The sequence below is a fragment of the Pelodiscus sinensis genome, chromosome 11 (genome assembly GCF_049634645.1).
Source record: "Pelodiscus sinensis isolate JC-2024 chromosome 11, ASM4963464v1, whole genome shotgun sequence".
NCBI lineage: Eukaryota > Metazoa > Chordata > Testudines > Trionychidae > Pelodiscus > Pelodiscus sinensis.
The window spans coordinates 39,093,752-39,117,219 of record NC_134721.1 but is presented as its reverse complement, the minus strand read 5'-3'; the positions used below and the strand labels follow the sequence as shown (position 1 = coordinate 39,117,219).

The 23,468-nt window shown below is 46.7% G+C and overlaps 1 long non-coding RNA gene across 1 annotated transcript in view; it reads right to left on the bottom strand.

Annotated features, from left to right (window-relative positions):
- Positions 1-19,423, bottom strand: part of LOC142830997 (uncharacterized) — a 55,003-nt gene extending 35,580 nt beyond the window's left edge. The window contains exons 1-3 of the long non-coding RNA XR_012906582.1: positions 19,194-19,423; positions 18,648-18,903; positions 4,976-5,206 (exon numbers count right to left, since the gene is read on the bottom strand). This is a non-coding gene — a long non-coding RNA (uncharacterized LOC142830997). The remainder of the gene's footprint in view (positions 1-4,975; positions 5,207-18,647; positions 18,904-19,193) is intronic.
- Positions 19,424-23,468: the final 4,045 nt, after the last annotated feature.

The window sequence follows — 23,468 nt, the reverse complement described above, 5'->3', positions numbered from 1 at the left end:
ACCGTTACCCGCCCCGGCTTCTCCTCCTAGCCCCTCCTTCCCGGGGCCACTGAGGCCTGTGCAAATGAGGTGGTGTGACTTCAGGCAGCTGCGGAGTCCTGAGGTGTCCAGGAAGGCATCAGTCCCATCCCTGAAACCCTCTGTCCTCCCACTCTCTCCTCCTCCCCCTCCCCCACTCTGCCCCCAGCTGGGTTGTTTCACCAATCCCTCCCCACGTCTTCCCCAAACAAAATCACTGAATTTTTGTTCCAAAACAAAGTCTGGTTTATTTTATGTGTAGGAGTGGGAGGAGTGGAAAGGGAGGGGTGGGGAAGTAAAGCCACAGAAGGTCAATGGAGAGGGGCCTTGTGAGGAGGCCTGTGCGGGGAGTCTCACAGGTGGCCTTGGCTGAAAAATCTCTCTCAGGGCCTCCCAGATGTGCGCAGCCCCCTAATGGCAGCAGTACCCAGCTGGTCAAAAGCCCAGGCAAGATTCTTTGCCCCCTACCCTGGCAGGAAAGTCTCCCCCTTGTTCTCGCACAGGTTGTGGAGCACACAGCAGGCCGCCACCACCTGGGGGATGTTCCACTTACTGACATCCAGGCGGGTGAGGAGACACTGGAATCTCCCTTTGAGGTGGTCAAAGGTGCCCTGCACAACAATGCAGTAACTGCTGAGCCTGGTGTAGGGCTTCATTAGCAAGGGGTAGGGTGCATCAACCATGTCCCTTACCCTAACGGTGCAGTCAGGAGGGGAAGTGCAAGCGTGCATCCCGTGGAAGAGGTTGGAGTTCTGGAATATGCGGGCATCATGCGCCTTCCCTGACAAAGCTTGACCTTCTGCTCACAAACAGGGAGGAACTAATAGGGGAAGTGGAGGTGGGTGACAACCTGGGAAGCAGTGATCATGAGATGGTAGATTTCAGGATCCTGACCAAAGGAAGAAAAGAGAATAGTAAAATACACACCCTGGTCTTCAGAAAAGCAGATTTTGACTCCCTCAGAGATCTGATGAGCAGAATCCCCTGGGATGTTAACATGAAGGGGAAAGGAGTCCAGGACAGCTGGCAGTATTTTAAAGAAGCCTTATTAAAGGCACAGAAAGAAACCATCCCGTCGCATAGCAAGAGAGGCAAACATGGTAGGAGACCGGATTGGCTTACAGGGGAAATCCTTGGTGAACTTAAGCACAAAAAGGAAGCTTACAAAAAGTGGAAACTTGGACAAATGACCAGGGAGGAGTTTAAAGGTATAGCTCAAGAATGCCGGTGGGTTATCAGGAAGGCGAAAGCGCAAATGGAATTGCGACTGGCTAAGGATGTGAAGGATAACAAGAAAGGTTTCTACAGGCATGTTAACAAGAAGAAGGTGATCAGAGAGGGTGTGCGGCCCCTAATGGATGAAGGAGGTAACCTAGTGACCGATGATGTGGGGAAAGCTGAAGTACTCAATGCTTTCTTTGCCTCTGTATTCACGGACAAGGTCGGCTCCTGGACTTCTGCGCTAAGGAAGATGGACAGCCCGTGGTGGGTAAAGAACAGGTTAGGAACTAATTAGAAAAGCTAAATATACACAAATCCATGGGTCCGGACTTAGTGCATCCGAGGGTACTGAGGGAGTTGGCAAATGTCATTGAGGAGACTTTGGTTATTATCTTTGAAAAGTCGTGGAGATCGGGAGAAATCCTAGATGATTGGAAAAAGGCAAATGTAGTGCCCATCTTCAAAAAAGGGAAGAAGGATGATCCAGGGAACTATAGGCCGGTCAGTCTTACCTCGGTTCCTGGAAAAATCATGGAAGGGATCCTTAAGGAATCCATTTTGAGGCACTTGGATGAGAGGAAAGTGATTAGGAATAGTCAGCATGGATTCACAAAGGGCAAGTCGTGCCTGACCAATCTGATTAGCTTCTATGATGAGGTAACTGGCTCGGTGGACATGGGGAAGTCAGTGGATGTTATATACCTTGACTTTAGCAAGGCTTTTGATACGGTCTCCCACAATATTCTTGCCAGCAAGTTAAGGGAATGTGGATTGGATAAATGGACGGTAAGATGGATAGAAAGATGGCTAGAAGGCCGGGCCCAGCGGGTAGTGATCAATGGCTCAATGTCAGGATGGCGGTCGGTTTCTAGTGGAGTGCCCCAAGGTTCGGTTCTAGGACCGGTTTTGTTCAATATCTTTATTAATGATCTGGATGAGGGGATGGATTGCACCCTCAGCAAATTTGAGGATGACACTAAGCTAGGGGGAGAGGTAGATACGCTTAAGGGCAGAGATAGGGTCCAGAATGACTTAGACAAATTGGAGGATTGGGCCACAAGAACACTGATGAGGTTCAACAAGGACAAGTGTAGAGTCCTGCACTTGGGACGGAAGAATCCCAAGCATAGTTACAAGCTGGGGACCAACCAGTTAAGTAGTAGTTCTGCAGAAAAGGACCTGGGGGTTACAGTGGATGAGAAGCTAGATATGAGTCAAAAGTGTGCTCTTGTAGCCAAGAAGGCTAATGGCATATTTGGTTGCATTAAGAGGAGCATTGCCAGCAGATCCAGAGATGTCATTATTCCCCTTTATTTGGCTTTGGTGAGGCCATATCTGGAGTATTGTGTCCAGTTCTGGGCCCCCCACTACAAAAAGGATGTGGACGCATTGGAGAGGGTCCAGCGGAGGGCAACCAAAATGATCAGGGGGCTGGAGCATATGACTTATGAGGAGAGGCTGAGGGACTTGGGGTCTGTTTAGTCTGCAGAAGCGAAGAGTGAGGGGGGATTTGATAGTAGCTTTCAACTTCCTGAAGGGAGGTTCCAAAGAAGATGGAGAGAGGCTGTTCTCAATGGTGACAGATGGCAGAAGAAAGAGCAATGGTCTCAAGTTGTGGTGGGAGAGGTCCAGGTTGGATATTAGGAAAAACTATTTCCCTAGGAGAGTGGTGAAGCACTGGAATGGGTTACCTAGGGAAGTAGTGGAGTCTCCATCCCTAGAGGTGTTTAAGTCTCGGCTTGACAAAGCCCTGGCCGGGTTGATTTAGTTGGGATTGGTCCTGCCTAGAGCAGGGGGCTGGACTTGATGACCTTCTGAGGTCTCTTCCAGTTCTATGATTCTATGATGTGAGCCAACATTAATGTCTGTGAAGTGGTCCACGAGGGCCTGCAGGGCCACTGAAAAGTACCCCTTCTTGTTGATGTGGTAGGAGGCCAGAATGGGGATGTGGGTGCCGGCTGTGGCCCTCTTGCTGTTGGGGAAGCCCATGGCCTCAAAGCCGGGGACAGTGGGGTTGACCAGGGCCCCGATGGCTGATCTCCACGTGCCAAATTGGCTCCCAACAGAGCAGTAGCTGTCTGGCATGGCAAGCTTCTAGAGGGTGATGGCAATGTGCCCATGGAGGGCATGGCAGTTGCATCACTGGAGATATTTAAGAGCAGGTTAGATAAACATATCAGGAATGGTCCAGATGGTGCTGGGTCCTGCCATGAGGGCAGGGGACTGGACTCAATGACCTTTTGAGATCCCATCCAGTTCTAGTGTTCTATGATTTGCAGATCTCATGAAACTGTCCTTCTGCATGCAGAAGTTCTGGAGCCAGTGCTGGTCATCCCACTGCTCCAAGATCTGGTCCCACCAGTTGGAATTGGTGCCAGAAGCAGCAGTGCACGGTATGCTGGGGAGGATGGAGGGGACTGTGGGGTAGAAGGAGCACCCAGGCCTGGGTGAGGAGGTGCCCCACTCTGAGCTGGCTGTCTTGGTCCTGCAGTGCTATGAGGGCACCAGGAGATGTAACAGCAGGTCTAAGCGTCTGACACTGCTATGGAGCAGGTCTGGCCCATGGTAGGAGTGCTCTGGTGTCCACAAGTGCAACCAGAGCATGCGGTGTATGTTTGCTGTCCCTCAAGGAGGCAGGCAATGGAGAAGGGTCTGAGGCACTGCTGTAGAGGGGAGCCCCTTTAAGCACAAGCCTCAGGCAGCAGCTACAGGAACTGACTGCTGTCCTGATACCCTGCCTGGAGAGCTTCTGGGAGGCTTTCAATGCAATTCAGGCCCCAATCAGCGCAGATGTGCTATTTCGACGGGGAGTTGTAGTGTGGACGCCTTATTTCAAAATAGTTATTTTGAGAGTTATTACTGTGAAACAGCCTATGAGACCTGGGAATCTGGACTGTCTACATTACAAGGTTATTTTGAAATAATTTATCTGCCCTCACATACTTTCTAGGACAGCGTTTACCACTTCTCTATGTTGGGGTTCCTGCTTACCCGTTTACCTTCCACTATCAGAAACCCAGAACCATTCTTTGAAGGAATGAAAGCCTCTCTTTTTGTCTCTTGCGGGCACTAGTTCTTCTTTGGATGCTTGCTCATGTCCATTCAACTTAGGTGTGTGCTCACCACTTTCACCAGTGCCAGACGATTTTCCCTTAGCAGTATCTGTAGGGAACTAGCTATGGCACCCCCTGGCGTGGCCCGCACGTGTATATAGGATGCCGCCAACTCCCCTCATCCTCAGTTCCTTCTTGCCACCAGTGACAGTGCTCGGAACTGTGCAGCTACAGCTAATGCTGTCACTTCTCGCTACTTCATATTGGTCCGTCAATGGCTATTAGCTGGGATGGGCAGGGCTGCACCCTATTCTGTGAGTGTCTCTAGCCTCCGTTTGCCAGAAATGGGGACTGGATGACAGGGGATGGCTCACTTGCTGATCACCTGTTCTGTTCATTCCCTCTGAAGCACCTGACATCAGCCATTGTCAGAAGACAGGGTAGCATGGCCATTCTTATGTTATATATATATTATAATAATAAAAATGTTTGGCACAAACTCCCCAACATAATGACCTCTCAAGATAGCAAGGATGTGTGATAATCTTGGCAAATAATCTTTTAAAAATCTTGGCCTAATAGGAAACATTCCATTCCCAGTCATAAATTCAGCATTCGGGAGCAAAGTCACTAAAATATAGTCCAGCAAACAAATGTTCCCTTAACATGCCCCTCACTCTTACCTCTGCTGCACCCACTCCCTGGTATTGTCCTTGGTCAGTGGAGACTCAGAGTCAGAGGGACTTTCATGCAGGGCTTTAGAGCAGAGCCTGGAACTGGAGCGCGGAGCAGTGGTGCTGCAGGTTTTTGCCCGGAGCTGGAGCAGAGCCGGAGCACAGAAAATCTTGACTGCTCCATTTTTTTTGTTTTTGTTTTCCATTTTCAATCCAAAATGAATGATATTTTAACAAGTCCTAAAAGTGCCAAAAAGTTTCAGAGTGTATAACAATTGATATTAACATCTACTTTACCACTTTATGTAATATGTCACAGTTATTCTCACTTCTGCCAAAATCAAGATTTAATGTACAGATACAAAATTACAAAGGTTTTTGGAGATATGTTTTATTAAAGAATCAGATAATTATCAGACATCCGGCAACACTGCAGACTGCTCCCACCCTTGTGCCAAGGTTAGGCGAGTACGTACTCGTGTAGATTAGTTAGATGGTTAGATTAGTATGTGTTTATTTTCAACCTTGTAACGTGTAGCCTCATTACTTCCCAACAATTAATGTTGTAGAACAGCGATAGCATGTACTAACACTATGGCACATACCAAATTTCATTGATATATCTATATTAAAGCATTTGAGATATTAATTAAAAACTTGGAAAATATTTTGAATATTTTTAGCACAAAATTTCATAAAAACTAATTTGCAATTTATAAATAAAAATGTATATTATGTATATTAAAAATACTTCTTACTTCATTAAAATGGCAAGAAACATGTTAAAATATTAAAATATACTTTAATAATAATTGTGTGTAAAAAGAATATGCAATCATTTTTGTCCAGAAAATCCAAAATAAATTCGAAGTACCTTAAGTGGTTAAGATATCACAAGCAGGTACGTTATAAAAAAAGTATTGCTTTTGTTCATGGCTTTTTGAAGATCATAAAATTTTCAAAATTACAGTATGCACTTTTTTATTTAGTTAAAAATTAATTTGAGTTGGACTGCAGAGCGGAGTCGGAGTGGCGCTGGAGCAGTCACTATTGGTGCCGGAGCGGAGCTGGAGCGGAGCAATTCAAAAATTTGATTGCTCCAAATCCCTGCTTCCATGTGAGTTTGTCTCCCAAGTGTGTGGGGGTGAAGGCACATTGCTCCTTTCTCCAGCAGCTAATCGCTTGCTCTGGTCACTGTTGTTCACTCCACCACCCTATTATCAATGGCCCTGTGGCTGCCGCCTGTCACTGTGACCTCTGCAAGCTGGCCTTTTGAGATTCCACACAGTTCTCAGTGATTTCAGCTCTCCATAGGGGAACCTCCCTTCTCGTGCAGGTGGCACTGTCTCTTCGGGTGCGTCTACACAGCAGCATTATTTCAGAATAATGGCCATTATTCCAAAATAACAATGCGAGAGTCTACACAGCAATTCCATTATTTCAAAATAATTTTGAAATAACAGACAGCTTACTCTGATTTCTGTAAACCTCATTCCATGAGGGATACCAAAATAGCTATTTTGAAATAGCTGTAGTGTGGAGCCTCCCCTGCTGCTATTTCAAAATAGTGCCTTCCAGGGCCATTCAAACTCATTGCTCCCCAGTGCCTCCTGGGGTTCTAAATCGAGGTAGTGCATCCACATCAGGGGAGCTGCCTTTGACTAATTCAGGCTTATCTACACTACAGGGATTTCAAAATAAGCTATTTCAGAGTATTTCTTCCAGAATAGCTTATTTTGAAATAGTGATAGAAATGTAGCCGTGTTAGTCTGGTGTAGCTGAAACAAAAACCAGGACTATGTAGCACTTTAAAGACTAATAATATGGTTTATTAGGTGATGAGCTTTCGTGGGCCAGACCCACTTCCTCAGATCAAATAGTGGAAGAAAATTGTCACAACCATATATACCAAAATATGGTATATATAAGCATGCAGTAGAGAGGTACCCTTCCATAGACACTGCACCACAGCACCAGCTAAGTACAGTTCTGCTGCCCTTTACTCATACAATAAGAATAACATTTCATTACCCTGGCATTCTAGTGAGGTGTAGCCCAACACCAGCGAAAATTGATCACTTCGGCAAACAGCTCTGTCTCCTAAACATCTAGGTAGACTAGGTGTAAATACAATCATGTAAATACACTCTGGTCCTGACGCCTCCCCCCCACCCACCTCCACCACTACCCTCCTGACTTGGCTTATTAGATGTCAGTGAGAGCTCATTTAGAACTTGCCTAAAAATCACAATTTGAAACTTATGTTGGCCAATATTGCTGAAACAAATGCAGTGACATTGTCATTAAAAACAATGGCTGTATAAGGAAGCTAGTTTTTATTCATACTTTTCAAATCTATTATACTCTTTCAGTGTAGGTATTTTATCATATACTGTATGTCCTTTTACAAGTTTTCTCCATCATTTTGCTCTTAATGGATTTTACCACTTGTGATGCAGCATCTTTTTTTACCACTGTGGTTCACGCAAATCTGATCCTATAACAGATCCAGTATATAAGTTCAGTGAGTTCTTACTCTGCATTTTATAAGGTATTTATAACAGTGTTGATTTACTCTTGAGTGCAGAAATAACAGGACATAATACATTATGTGACTTTAAAATGACCTGCCTTAGTTGGCTTTCATATGGGGTATGAATACGGACAAATAGGTTACGTCTACACTACGGGTTTTGCCGGAAGAGGCAATGCAAATGAAGCGCTGATTAGGATTTTCTCATGCTTCATTTGCATAATCTCTTCCAATCCATTTTTGCGCAAAAACATGCAATGTTTTTGCAAGAGGCATACGGATCTTGCACAAAAAGGGGTTTTTCTTGTGCGAAAAGGAAACGTCCACACTGCTTGTTTATGCACAAAAACCCCTTGCGCAAAAACTGATCAGAAGAGATTATACAAATTAAGCACGAGAAAATGCTAATCAACACTTCATTTGCATTGCCTCTTCCAGCAAAACCCATAGTGTAGATGTAGCCATAGTGAACTACAGGGAAGTATCAGGGAAGAAGAGCAGAACAGAGTAGAGTGTCTGTGTTCAGGGACGCCCTCAAACAGGGACATTGTGTGTAACATTTAATTTTATCAGAGAAGTTTACAGTTACAGTCTGAAAGAGCAAATATGTTAATATATCTCAGTCAGCTGAACTTTGAAATGAATAATAAATTAAAACCCTGATCCTGCAGCTCTTATTCAGGGAAGAACTTAAAGGTGTAAATTAGGCAAAATTTGACCCACTTTCTCTAATTGAATGCTACTCTGCATTGCGATTTTTTTAAATTTAAACCATGCCAATTTTTTTAAGATTAATTTTAACAGTTTTTAGCCACAATAACCATAAATCCTGCTATTGCATGTCCTTCACATGTGTGATTTGTAAGGTTTGTCTGAGATAAACAAACTAATTTCCAAATGACATTCTTTTTTACTCCTTTGATCCAGATCACAACTGTGGATAGCGAATTCCATCATATTCTGCCATTCCATTGGGAATGTACCAAATATCTAAGTCCATCCTGTGTCTGTTATATGTCACAGATGTGTGTCAAGCCAAAAGGAAGCACTTAGTCAAATATGCTGTAGTAGCAAAACACAAGAAGAGAAACCTATATTTTAGTCCTAGTCCTGCAGCTCCCATTGGTTGGGAACAGTGAACAATGGACAACAGCAACTGCTGTACCTGTGGATGCCCAGGTAAATAAAGTGTCTGGCAGCCTGCCAAGGGCTAACCCTAGTGAATCACATCCAACCTGAGGACCACTTGTGGTCTACACAGACACTGTGTCACCCTAACTACATCAACGTAAGTGCTACACCTCTCACAGAAGTGGAGTCATTAGGTCAGTGTCATGGGTGACTTACATTGACAGGGGCAATGTTGTGGTGTGGACACTTAAGGCATGTCTACACTAGGAAATTATTTCAAAGTAACTTATTTTGAAATAACTTCTGAAATAACTATTTTCAAATAGCATGTCCACACTACAGGGAAGCCTTGAAATTAGTCCGAGACAGGTTCCCTTAATGTGGACACACTACCTCCACTTAGAGCCCCAGGAAGCACTGGGAAGTAATTACTTTGATTGTGGGGAGTAATTATTTCAAAATTATAGCAGTGGAGAGTCCACACTACTGATATTTCAAAATAACTATTTTGAAATAAGCGTTATTCCTTGTGGAAAGCAGAAGTTATTTTGAAATAACCAGCCCCTTATTTCGAAATAACAGCTTTGAGAGTGTGGATGCTCCGCTTGGTATTTGAAATAAGGAGAATTATTTTGAAATAACTTCCTAGCGCAGACCAGGGCTTACAGAGTTAGGTCAATGCAATCTGCCTTACATCAATCTCTGTAATGCAGACCAAGCCTAGGTATCAACACTCAAAAAGTGGGGCCTTCTAACACCATACATATAAATATAAATCCTTTATGTACAGTAGTGATCTAAATGCAAACATTAGAGGGCTTTTGGAAAAGCTTTAGATTTACAAAAGGTATTTACTGTATAAGGGGAAAGACTGCTCATTACCTTCTGTCACACGTCATTAAAAATAACCCTGTTTCTAGTTAAAGTTTAACTCTGAATAGTTCCCTTGTACTCAAACATTCCCATTTTTCCAAAGGTGTAAACTAGTTAGATTTGTGTTTGAAGAATAGGGGCCATACACATTTCTTATGTTAAAAGACATTTGTTGACTGGGAATCAGGGTTACCCAGATTTTATGTTCAGCGGAGATATTTTGTAGTGATTACACATCCGGTTTTACTCTAGCTACATTCTTATAGATATGCCCAGGTGTTTTAATTTATAAGTGTGCAGTTGCCCCTTATTTAGAAGCTTAAAAGTTATTCTCAGAGTTTGGAGCATGGAAGGAGCACTGCAACAGAAATAGCAATTAGGCCAATTTAGTGATGTTTTACTTCCTCATACTTCAGGAATACAAACTCACTCTACAAGAACAAGACAGAACAAAGCTGGGGAGAGAAATACATGTTGTATTTTGTACAAACTGCGGGATATGCAACATTTTGAAATGGGTGCCTCAAAAACGCTGCAGTGCATTTAAACAAAAAAGCAAAGTCAAATTAGGGGAAAAACAACCACATTTAAACTGTAACCATTTAATAGCTATTAGGGCTGGTCTGAAGCTCTAGAAGGAAATCTGCACTCTACACCCCTTTGGGAAATAGATTAAACAAAGCTTTGTAAAAATATAGCAAGATTGACTAGAGATTACTGTACTAACGGCTTGACAGTCATATCCTTTCTACAGTTTTTTGAAATGCCAATGGAATTCGATAGGGATTGAACCAGAACGGCTCTGTAAGAGATTACTTTAACAATTCAATAGACAATAACTTAACATGATTTTCTAAAACCATTCTATAGGATTCCATAAAGTGATTGACTCCCCCCTCCCCTTTTTGAACAGCCTGTAGGAATTAATAAACTCTCAATTTTATATTTTTCCATTGCATGAGGCAGTTCAGTATTACAATTTTAATTCTGTTCCCAGAAAGCCCATCAGGATGTAAGGGGGTTATGCTGTATCCCTTGGTCACAGTTAGCACATCTACATTACATGCCTATTTCAAAATAAGCAATTTTGGAATAAAAACTCTGAAATAGCTTATTTCAAAAGAGCACGTCCATGTTACAAAAGCCCATCACAACAGTACTGAGCTGTTTCAAAATAGCACGTCTACACTGATTGGAGCCTCAATGTTAAAAGCCCTCCAGAAGCACTTGGGGCAGAGAATCAGGATAGCAGTCACTTCCTGGAGCTGGTGCCTGAGTCTATCTGAAACTCGTGCTTAAAAGGGCTCCCCCATACAGTTGTGTCTCAGGCTCTCCACCTTTGCCTACCTCCTTGAGGGACAGAAACTTTTCTCATTGCCTGCTCTGGTGGCCCTGGTGGACACCACAGTACTCGAGCCATAGAGTTGGAGCTTCTGGAAAGCAGTTGCCAGCTCTTGGACTTGCTGCCATACCTCCTGGTGCAGTTGCTGCAGGCTGCTCTCGTGGCTCTGCAGGAACAGGACCCGCTCCTGCAGTGCACCTCCTCTCTCCACATGCTGCTCATTCCGCACAGCCTCTCCCTCCCCCCTGCACACTGTGCACCACCGCTTCTGGTGCTGGGACACTAGTCCTGACTGGTGGGACCGCATCTTCATGGAGCGGAGGGATGACTAGCAGTGGCTCTTCTCTACCCTCCGGTGATGGGACACCCATATGCGACCCACCATCCCACTCCAGAAGTGCATTGCCATCGCACTGTGGAAGCTCATCGCATCAGAGAGTTACTACTCCGTCAAGAACCAGTTTGGCGTGGGGAGATCGACCGTACAGGCCATGCTTATGTAGGTATAACTCTCTCGTGCTATTGTCCAAGGAGGTGATAAACTACTGGAATGGGGTTTCCCAGGGAAGCGGGGTGGTAGAAGCTCCCTCTCTGGAAGGCTTTTCAGTCCCGCCTTCACAAAGCCCTGCTGGAAGATGGGATAAGAAGAGGCTGGTCCTGGTGTGTGGAAAGGGGTGTTGGTCTTGGGGGACTCCTGAGAACCCTGGAATTTGGGGTTCCCTGTTTGTCTCCTTCTACAGGTGGTGAGGGCCATCAACACCATCCTGTTGTTCGGGATCATCATCCTGGGTGACATGGACCAATTGTGGCCAGCTTTGCCACCATGGACTTCAACTGTGGGGGGGGGGGGGTCATTGATGGCACCCATATACCCATCCAGGCCCCCGACCACCAGCCCTCCAATTACATCAACCAGAAGGGGTACTTTTCTATGGTCCTGCAAGCCCTTGTGGACCACGGAGACTGGCTCATCAACATTAACGTTGGGTGGTCGGGGAAGGTTGCATGACGCCTGCATATTCTGCAACTCCAGACTCTTCCTGAAGATGCAATTTGGTATTTTTTCCCTTGGCCATACCATCAGGGTTGGAGGAGTGGACATGCCGATGTGTATCATGGGGGACGCAGCCTACCCTCTGCTCCCCTGGTAGCTGAAGCCCTCCACTGGGCACCTTGACCAAAGCAAGGAACATTTCAACGGCAGGCTCAGAAGGGCCTGTATAGTTGTGGAGGGTGCCCTCAGCCATCTTAAAAGAAGGTTCCATTGTCTCCTTGCCCACCTGGACCTCAGTGAGCAGAGCATCTCTCACGTGGTGGTGGCCTGCAGTGTCCTGCACAACATGTGCAATAAGGGCGAGACATTCCTGCCAATCAGTTGGCCAGGGTCTTTGAGCAGCTGCACACAGCTGCCATCTGGCAAGCCCATCAGGGGGCTGTGTGCATCAGGGAGGCCCTGAGGGAGAGTTTCAGACAAGGACACCTGTGACACTCTCCCCTGGGTTTCCCCACAAGGGGACTCACAGTGCCCCAGTGTGCTGTTCCTCTCCCACCCTTTCCTCCCCTGCAGACACAACAAACAAGACTTTGTTTTTGAACAATAAACTTTTAAAAATGGGGGTAAATATAACTATGGAAAGAAAATGGGAGGAGGGAAGTGGAAAGAGGAGGAGGGGCTCAGGGATGGGGCTGGGACTGGTGGCTGCCTTGGGAGGTCCCACGGCCTCATGTGCAGGGCCCTCGGCAGCCAACGGCAGGGTTTGGGGGAGAAACTAGAGGGGCCAGGGTTGGTGCAGGGCCAGGAGCAGGAGCTGGGGCAGGAACTGGAGCAGGAGAGGGATGGTGGCCGGTGGACCATTCAGTGATGGCCACCAGGCAGCCGACAGCAGTGGTGAAAGCCATACACATGCTCTGGGCCTGCTGCAACAGCTTCTGCCAGGTGGCAAAGCACAGCTCCAGGTCTGCATCCAGTGTGTGGTCCTGCCACTCCAGGGACCACTGCCGGGCACGTAGGAAGGCAACGTACTCCTGCTACAGGTCTTATTGGGTCACCAGCACCTGAGGGTCTCATGGGGTCAGGAGAATGGCACAGGAGGTGGTGGATGCACCTCATTCAGAGCTGGTTCAGCTGTGAAGAAAAGCGAGAAGGCCAGTCATCCCAGGAGACATTCTGCATGAACCCCATTGTGTGAGCTGACACCGAAAGGTCTCAGTTCAGACAAAGGCAAAGTGCTTTGAGCAAGACCATCTGTGGCCTAGGCAGCAGGCACTTTCTGACAGGGGAACAGACATCCCATGGGGGAGTCTCGCTACCCCCACATCCCGGGGACAAGCTGGCATGGGAAGGTGCCAGCCAGGCTGGAAGCCAGTGGGCAGGAGGGGGGCGACAGGGAGGCTCAGCTTCCCTCCGGGCTATGTACATGCCAGGTCTGGCAGTGGTGGCATCCCACAGGGAGAGGACTTCTATCCCTGGCCACTGGAGGAGAGGGGGGGGAAGATTTTGTGGGAGGTGTGTGAGAGCAGCAGATGCCACTTGCCGGGGAGGGCGCTACTGGGATCCCCTCCACTTTCTCCCTCTCCTGGCAGGCTCCCCTGGCTGGGGTCAGGGACACACACAGCACACGGTCATGCCCACACTCCCAGGGCAACATCTGCTCCTAGCCAAGTGTGACAAGGCAGAGGACCCTCATCACGCTTGGCTGGGAGCGGATGCTGCCCTAGGAGTGCGGACATGGCCGTGTGCGGCACTGCTATGTGTGTGTCCCTGACCCAGCCTCCATAGTGCTGCTTGTGATGGGAAGGTGTCCCACCATGGGGATGGGGCCTCTCGAGAAACCCTGTGAGCAAGAGTGCAGAGTTCCTGCATAGTGTAGACAGCCTGGGGGAGGGGGGTCAGGGTACCGTGGGGAGGAGAGGGTAGAGATGTGGTGGGAAAGGGCAGGGTTTAGCGGGCAGGTTTGAACACACACCCATGGGCTGCCCAGGCCTGATTGAGAATGTGCTCCGCCCCATAGATGGTCCACAAGCCGGGAGGTTGAGACCCTGCTTTAATTTGTTCTCGCTGTGTCCCACAGTAACCTGCCCTCCAAGAATCCTCTTATTCCCCACTGATTCCGTTTTAAGGCTCTGCAATGAATGGAAGCTCAAGCACAGGATGCATATGGTGGAAGTGCAGGGCTGGACAGGCCCATGATTCTGTCAGAGATGGCCGAGTGAAAAGGGTTACGTGGGTTCATGGGATTTCTGAAAAAGGTGCAGAAATTAAAGGACAGAACTAACATTAGTTGCATGCTGGAAAGTTGACTCCTTGCCCTCCCTGAACAACTCATTTTTGTCTCACTCTGCATTGCCAAAACTTTCCAAATGACAGCCAGGACTGGGGCTGGGGACAGGGCTGGTCCACTGTGGCCGTTGCTGGGCCACTGGACCAGGCTGTGGGACCTGCCCAAGAGCAGGCTGGTCAGGGAGAGACTGCAATAGTCAGATAGGGAATAATTCCACCCCCGACCACCCGCCCGCCACTGCAGGCTGTTTTACTTTATTACAAATTGTGGGTTTCTCGGATTACCCATTTGAGAGGGACTTTTTGTAAAATACCAAGCTAGCGAATACAGTATTCCTCTTCAAAGCATACAAAAAAGCCCTCAAGTTCCCAAAAAGGGTAAGGATCTTATAAGCCATTCTCTTGGGTCCTCAAACTTGAATTCTACAGGCAGTCCCTGGGTTACGTACAAGATAGGGACTATAGGTTTGTTCTTAAGTTGAATTTGTACGTAACTCTGAACTGGCTCCAGATTCAGCTGCTGCTGCTGAAACTGACCAGGGGCTGACTACAGGAAGCCCGAGGCAGAGATGCTCTGCCCCCAGCTTCCTGGAATCAGCCACTGATCAGTTTCATCAGCAGCTGAATCTGGAGCCTGGGACAGAACAGCTGGGGTGCTGCCGGGTAGGTCCCCCCAGGACCAACCCGGCAGCACCCCAGCTGCTCTACCCCAGGCGTCCACAACAAAAGCCTGGTCTGCTGGGGGGGGGGGGGGCGCGTGCAATAGCTGCGCCCCCCCCGCAGACCAGGGAGACCCGGAGCAAAGCCGCAGAGGTGGCGGGGTCCCACACCTCCAAGGCTTTGCTCCGGGTGTCCCTGGTCTGCTCGGGGTGTCCCTGATCTGCTCGGGACCCTCCCAGCAGACCAGGGACACCCCGAGCAGACCAGGGACACCAGGAGCAGCTTTTCTCGCCCCGGAGGACGCAGTGGCGGGACCACTGCGCGTCTGGGTGGTCCCGCTGCCCGCGAGTTCCGGGGCGAGAAAAGCCCTGTTCGTAAGTGCGGATCCGATGTAAGTCGGATCCGCGTAACTCGGGGACTGCCTGTACTTTGTTCCCCCTTCACTTTCCCCAACACTGAGGGTAAACATTACCCACCCATCAAAACATTATGAATTCTTATTTATACTCTGCAAGTCAGATGTTTTTCTTTCAAGACAAAGTACTAAGGTCAAATACAACAGGAGCTGGGCCAATAAAATATATTAACTCATCTACCTTGTATCTCTAATATCCTGGGACCAACACTGCATAGTCAGTAATCACTCATTTAACCCTTTTTCATCAATCTACTGATCATTTTCAGTGTGCAAATCTGTGATCCATGCTAACTCCATAGATAAAGACCATAGCTAGTTATTCAAGGGCCTTCCAGCTGACTACCAAGACATTTAGAATTTTAAGGGCGTTAGGAAACGCTATGGACAAACTCCAAATGTCACCAATTAAGACCAGGATTGGATCTTGTCTGTAGCTCATAGAACTACTGACTTGGTAGCATATCATTGTGGCTAACCCCTGCCACCATCCCATAGGCAAAGTTTCCATGGTTGTTTTTTGGAGCAAAAAGTAACATTAGGACGTGGTATCATGTATTTCTAAACATCCTGAAAACTGGCTTAGCAAGCTGTAGGCTGGACTGGACAAAACAGGGACAAGTCTACAAACCTTGGAAAAAGAGAAAATCCCAAGATGATGGGATCAGCAGGGTACCCAAGGATACTTATTGTATTAATCTGCTTTTTAAAATTTGTTTATATCCACACAAGTTAATTTCTAAAATCCTGTCCCAGTATGCAGTGGGCCCAATGTACAATTAGGGCGGGACACTTTAGGAAGGGCTTCTTCTTAGGTTATGTCTCAATTAGAAACATGGACTGAATCTTCCTAAAGATTTGCTGTTACATGTTTTAAAGAATGGTGGCATATGCCACCCACCTCATGGAAAAAATCCCACATTGTCTAAAGTCATCGATATTTTTACTATGGAAATTGTAGACTCCATCATTTCTCTACTACACACCTACAGCTTTAGCAATAGGATATGGAACCTACGGAACCTATAATTCAAACCCAGTTTATAATGACTGAAAGTTGTAGGCTGCTTGACCTAGGTAAATTAGACAGTTGTTTCAATCCAGTTTCTACTGGAGTAGTGTCCACAACACGAGCAGTTGTCCCATTTGGCATGCTTTTTAGCAATCCCAGCAGAAGCCAAGTACTCATTTGTCTTCCAGAATAAAAGGGGTTATCTGCCTGCTATCCCACTACAGGTGAGCCCTTTAGTTCAGAGTCACTGCACGTGCAGAGGCAATGTGGTGAAGCTTGTACTACCCTGACCTGGGATGTGGCTAACTAAGAGGTTTTGCTCTTTAGGGCAGAGGTTCTTAACCAGTGAGGGTATGTCTACACTACAAAGTTAATTTGAACTAACAGACGTTAGTTCGAATTAACTTTGATAGGCACTACACATACAAACCTCTAGTAAGAAATTAATTCGAACTAGCAGAGCGCTTAATTCGAACTAGGTAAACCTCATTCTACAAGGACTAATGCCTAGTTCGACTTAAGTAGTTCGAATTAAGGGCTGTGTAGTCACTTAATTCGAACTAGTGGGAGGCTAGCCCTCCCCAGCTTTCCCTGGTGGCCATTCTGGGCACCACCAGGGAAACTCTTCTGCCCCCCTCCCGGAACCCTTAAAGGGGCACGGTCTGGCTACGGTGCCCATGCCAGGTGCAAGCCTGCCAGCACCCAGCCAGCAGACCCTGCACCTGGCACGGCTCGAGCCAGCCACCTGCTGCCACCCAGCCCTCCGCCTCTTCCCAGGATCAGGCTGGCGGCTCCCGGGAGCCTGCCCAGGTCTGCAAGAGGCAGGCGCCCACCTGGTCTAGTGCAGACATCGTGGACTTCATCCACGACCTCAGCACTAGGCACAGGAAAGTGGCCGTCTAGGCCAGGATAGCTGCCAGCCTGGCCACCCAGGAGCAGGTATGCATGAAAATCAAGGTGGTCCAGTGAGACCCCCGACCCTGAGCTTAGAATGGCCATACTGGGTCAGACCAAAGGTCCATCCAACCCAGTAGCCTGTCTGCCGACAGCGGCCAACCCTAGGGACCCTGGAGGGGATGGACCGACGACAGTGACCAAGCCATTTGTCTCGTGCCATCCATCTCCAGCCTTCCACAAACAGAGACCAGGGACACCATTTCTACCCCCTGGCTAATAGCACTCCATGGACCCAACCTCCATGACTTTCTTCACTTCTCTTTAAACTCTGTTCTAGTTCTAGCCTTCACAGCCTCCTGCAGCAAGGAGTTCCACAGGTTGACTATTTGCTTTGTGAAGAAGAACTTTCGCTTATTAGTTTGAAGCCTGCTACCCATTCATTTCATTTGGTGTCCTCTAGTCCTTCTATTATGGGAACTAAAGAACTTTTCTTTATGCACCCTCTCCACACCACTCATGCTTTTATAGACCTCTATCATATCCCCCCTCAGTCTCCTCTTTTCTAAGCTGAGAAGTCCCAGTCTCTTTAGCCTCTCTTCATATGTGACCTGTTCCAAACCTCTGATCATTTTAGTTGCCCTCCCCTCTCCCACCTCCTTTTCCCAGTCTCCCCGAGTTTTGTTCAATAAAGAGAATTTCTATTTTTGAACACACGTGTCCTTTATTTTGTACATCAGGAAGGGGGGCTAGGGAGGAGTAAGTGGAAGGAGGTGAGGGAGGAATGGGGTACGAGCCCCCGATGGGGAGGACTGGGGTGGCTCTGCGGGCTCCTCGGGGTGGAAGCTCTCCTGCAGCCCCCCGATTGATCCCCCCCAAATGGCAGCCTGCGGCAAGTGCAGCCGGGCTGATGGCCGAGTGCTGTGATGTGCCGAGTGTGGGCACTCAGGGCACTCCAAGCCAGGACTGGTTTGCTGTCCCTAATCGAGTTAGAAAAGCAAGCGGGAACCCCTGAGAACTGTCTGTCCGGGGTGGGGGTCAGGTCCCTTTAAGCTCAGCCCTCAGCTAGCCTGAAACAGCAGCACCACGCTCTAAGTCCTAATCTGATGCCCTGCCAGCATTGCTTCCAGCCATCCTTAACCCCGGTTCACAGTCCACTCAATGTGGACATGCTAGTTCGAATTAGCAAAACGCTAATTCGAATTAGTTTTTAGGTCTAGATGCACTAGTTCGAATTAGCTTAGTTTGAATTAACTAATTCATATTAAGTTAGTTCAAATTTGTGCCGTAGTGTAGACATACCCTGAGGTGCGCCTCCCCAGGGGAGGTTTGAAGGGGATACAGGGGAGGTGTGAGGTGCCTCCCAGAAAATTTATCGTAAATGCCTTCTCACTGGATAAAATTCTAAAGTTTAGATTTCTTCATAATTAATATTATGAATTAAAATTATAAACGTTAATTTCTTATTAACTTCTAGAGATCGGCACACTACAATAGCAGTGCGAATCAATCAGGCCTCCCTCCCCCCCCATCTAACTTACCTGGCCAGTGCACTGGCTCTTATGTCAACATCGGGGCTGTGCTGCACTATATCTCTGAGAAGCAATACAACTTTCTCCTCTACTGGCTGGTGGAGAGTCAAATCTGGCTGCAGATGAGGGTGCAGGGTCGGGGCTCCCCGATGCACCCTCACAAACAGTCTTTTAGATAACAGTAATTGCCCATTGGAGAATAGAGAAGTAGTTGAGATGGACTGGAGCTGTTGTTGCTGCTGTTGTTAAAGTTCTGGCCTGTTTCCTAGAAGGAAAAACAAGACAACCACTCACAAAAGGGGACGGAAATATAATTAAAAAATGAAGCTTCTGTGTCTAGAGTTGACTCTCACAACTTCACTGTTGGAAATACACAGGCACAGTACACAGACTTATCAGCTACTCTGAGACGTGGCAAACTTGGATCCTGGGCCCTTTAAATTGCTCCTGGAGCACTGTGTAGTGTGCTTGAGGCAGCTGTGAGGGCTGGCTGTCCCCAGCCCCACCCCTTCCAGCTGAGGACGTGTCCCTTCCAGGAGCGTGGAGTCCCCCCACCTTGCCTAGGAACCCAGCAATTCTGTCAGTCCCCTGCGTCAGACTCTCAGGATATTGCAGAGTTATATCCGAATGTAGTTCGGTTAAAGTTTTGCTCTCTGTGCACATACTGCAGAAGGTCCTGCACATGCAGCCCTAAAAATAGGTAATTGCTCCTGCCAAATTGGGTATCAGGCTACCTTTCTCTATTACAGATGATGGAAGAGTTAGGCTATGCACTGAAATCAAGCCCAGTAAAGGTTACATTTGGGCATATGAAGCAATGGCCTAGAGTATCTTTGCCTAGTTAGTATTTGAAAGCACAGCATGAATCTAATTGAAACTAGGAACGTAAACACCCATTTAAAAAGCTAACTGGTTAAATGATATAATTTTAATTGTTTAACCAGTTAACTGTAGAGGGCGAGTGGGCCCCCACGGCAGGGGTGCTGCTGGCCAGCCATGCTGTAGGAAGGGGGGGTGCTCCTGCTGGGCCTTCAATATCCTGGCTGAAGGAGGAGGGCTGATCTGCCAGTTAACTGGTTACCAGGTAAGCATACCAATAAGGGTAATGCTTACTGGGTATAGTTAAGTGGTTAACCTTTTACATCCCTCACTGAAACATTAACATTTTTTAAACGAATCTTCCTTCCCTCATTAACTGATTACACAAATGTCTGTTCTGTGGTCCTAGTACTAATTAAAGATTTAATCGTGCTATTCAATATCAACTAATTTAACAAAAATTAGCTCATTTAACAAGAGACTTCTTATCTTCTTATAAATAAAAACAAGATGGCTTGAGCAGTCATTTCTAAATAGATATTTGTTGTAAGAACGTTGGATTTTGCTGTACCAGATCATATCATTGGCTCAGCTACTCTGGTATGATTAAAAAAAAAAAACCCCAATACCTGCATCCACTTTTCCTTTGTCATTCCACCCTTACACAATGCCAGTTATGAAATGGTGTATGTGGGATAGAGTGATTAATGATTATTGATTAATTTCTGATTACTACAATGATCATTTTACATTATGAGAAATAAATCAAGAAAATCAATTAGTGAAAGCATCAATTTATTCTCAAAAGGAAACATGTTCCTGCCCAGATCTGTTTCTAAGGGTATATCCATACTACCAAGTTTTATCAAGGAAACTAATGTTGACAGAAGATGTCCCCAAAAAAGTCACCAAAGCATATTTACATTTGCTCGCTCTGACCCCAAATTGTGTCCACATCTTTGGCTCTCCTGTTGACAGCAGAACAGCAGGGCTGTTCCCCACTCTGGCACTCTGAGTGCAGAAGGTGGGGGCCCGCAAGAAACCTTAAAAATACCTTGCCTCTATAGGGTTCTGCTTACAAAGACTCCCCAAGCTCCCAGGTTCTCTGGCCCTGAGAGATAGGGTGCTACCATCAAGTGTAAAAACGCCTTCTTCTGAAACCCAAGAAGAATCACTTGTACTTCTTCCAAAGGAGTACCCCTAGCTCTTTTACCACAAGAGATATTGAAAAGGAAAAAAAAACCCTGCAATCTCTGATAGCTGACCTCTCAGTCTAGGCATACACACACAGACCTCCTGCTACTTCCCAGTGCATAAGAATCAAATCATCGCCTTCCAAGAAGGTGATTTTATTAACAAAACGAAAGATATATCAATAAAGCATATTTGACTTCTTGGTATTACAGAGCAACTAAAAAAACAAATTAAAACACAGAGAAACATAGTCTATCTGGGCTGCAGCTTAGATACAATGAATGCGGGAAGAAGGTGCACATAGATTAGCACAGAGAAGTTAACCAAACAACAAAACAAAGAAAATAACCTGATCATGACTAAATATACATTTTTCCCTATTACTCATGATCCACCTAAAGGTCCAGTCCACTTCCATGCCCTGTATTCCTTGGAGACATGGTAGTCCTGCCTGAATTTAAAACATTGCAGTGTAAACACTCGCACAGTTTTGTTGACAAAAGGCACTTTTCCATGACAAACATTTTCAGTATAGATAAAGGCCTGTTTTGTTGCCAAAACCTGATTTTTGGTGAAAAAGAGTAAAAATATTTAATTACAATGTAATTTTTGTAAGGAAAAAATCCCCCAGATTTGGTGACAAAAAATTTCCACACCTATGAGAGACTTTTGTCTTTTCCCTACCCTTTATTGTTGACAAAGAGCTAGTGTGGACTCTGCTGTTTGTTTTGTCACGAGAAAGGGCTTCCACCAGTATCCCACAATGACCACCCTGATGGCTGTGCTCAGTGTTTTGTGATCTCTGCTGCCCTGCAGACATGCACCCCTCCCCTTTCAAAGCTCCCGGAAGTATCTGACATCTGAATGAGCTGCTTCATTTGGGGAACAAACAAAGAGCAAATCATTGCAATGCTGCTGTTCTGCCCTGCTAGAATCACAGAGGCAAGCAGACTGCTGCTGCAGCGAGAGGGCTGAAGGGATTGCTGTGCTGCTTTAAAATTCCTGGGAGGCCAACATCACCAGCAGGAGCCTGCGTCCCTCCCTGCACTCACTGACAGTAGCAGGGAAAACAAAGCAGTGAGGCCTCAGCTCGCACTGCTCTCCACCCATGCCTAATCTGCTTCCTGCCAGACAGTGCAGGGGTGATCCCTCCCTCTCCCCCTGAATGGCATAGCCAGAGAGCAGGGCACACTAGGGCCATCTTATTATGCTTTCTCTGACATTGTCAGTGGGGGTGGGGTTGCAAACTCCCATCGCTGGCACTGACCCTGCTAGTTCCCCCATCAGCTCCTGGACTGCCTTTGGGTGCACATGATCTCTCATGCCCTTCCCCATGCATCACCTCTGCCCTGGGGTGCCATGGGCATAAAGGCACCAGTTTAACTGTACTGTGTAGGTCGCCATAAATCCTAAGGACAGCGCTTCTCAAACTATCCAACTGCCTAACACTCTGTCATTTCCATTCCACGGAGATGGAGAAAACAGCTGAATGGCAAAGCCAATCCATAATGGGTGTGGTACGTTCAATTGCTGAGCAAATCTCTCAGAGACAAGTTTTTTTAAGTTTATTTAATAAATATTCCTCCACCAATATCCCTCTGCCAAAAAACTGCTGGTTTAGGAAAATATAGAAGAAGGAAAGCTCCGGGCATAAAGGGATAAAGTCAGCCCTGACATGTGCAGACACAGGTCGGCTCCTATTGGCTTCAGTGAGAGTTGTGGTTGTGCCAAGGCAGATTTTGATCTGAAGTGTAGGTGTATGAAGATGGAAGCACTCTTGCAGGCCTGCTTTATGAAGGGTTAGACTATAGAAAAGTGGTAAAGCCTGTTCTTGGTTTGCACTAATGCTTCTACCAGGGTTTTTGCATGAAAGGATACTACCGCAGCTGTGGGAAGAATTGGTAACAATTCTCAATGTGTCTCAGGCTTGCCAACTCTTGCAATTTTTATTTCAAGGCTAGTGATTTTGAGGTGTTTTACCTGTCTCATAAGAATGCGCTGGAAAACTACCAACACATGAATTTTCTCTTATTCTACCAATATTTACTGTCAATTGGGCTTAAGCCAGCAATATGGCTGCTATTTCCCTATGTTCAATATAGCAGCCCTACCACTTACAGCTGTTTTCAGTGAGATCAAAGCCATGCCCACAGGCCTGATGGCTGCCACTGTGTTTTGGTGGGGCTAGATAAGATACTATTCATAGAACCCTGTGCAGATACAAACTTCTACACGTGGATGTGGATAACTGCAGATAGAAATTAGCATCTGCTGATCCATTCCCAGGAGACACTGCAGCCAGTGTCTCATTCTGACAGCTCCTTCCAGCCATGCAGCTGTACCACCTCCAACCACATCTCCTGCCAGGGTCATAGTGCCACACTGGCAACAGGGCCGAGGACGGTACAGCCACATAGCTGGAAGGAGCTGCCAGTATGGAGCGCTGGCTCCTGGGATGCTTGGTACCATGTTTCTCTCATTTGGCTTCAGGGTCTTCTGGGAGTAGGGCCCTACGATCGGCATATGCTGATGCCCTTTATGTCACTTTTAAAACTTAAAAAACAACAATTAGTCTGGTAGCACTTTAAAGACTAACAAAACATGTAGATGGTATCATGAGCTTTATGGGCACAACCCACTTCTTCAGATGACCGGAGTGTTGGAAGTTCAGATCCAAGAATAAATAAGGGAAGGAAGGAAGGGGAGGAGAAGGAAAAAAAATTGAAGGGGTGGAAGAAAAAAAGACAGTGAGTAGATAAGCTTCAGAGGGATAGCTGAGTGAGTCTGTCACAGGTAAAACTTAAAAAACAACAATTA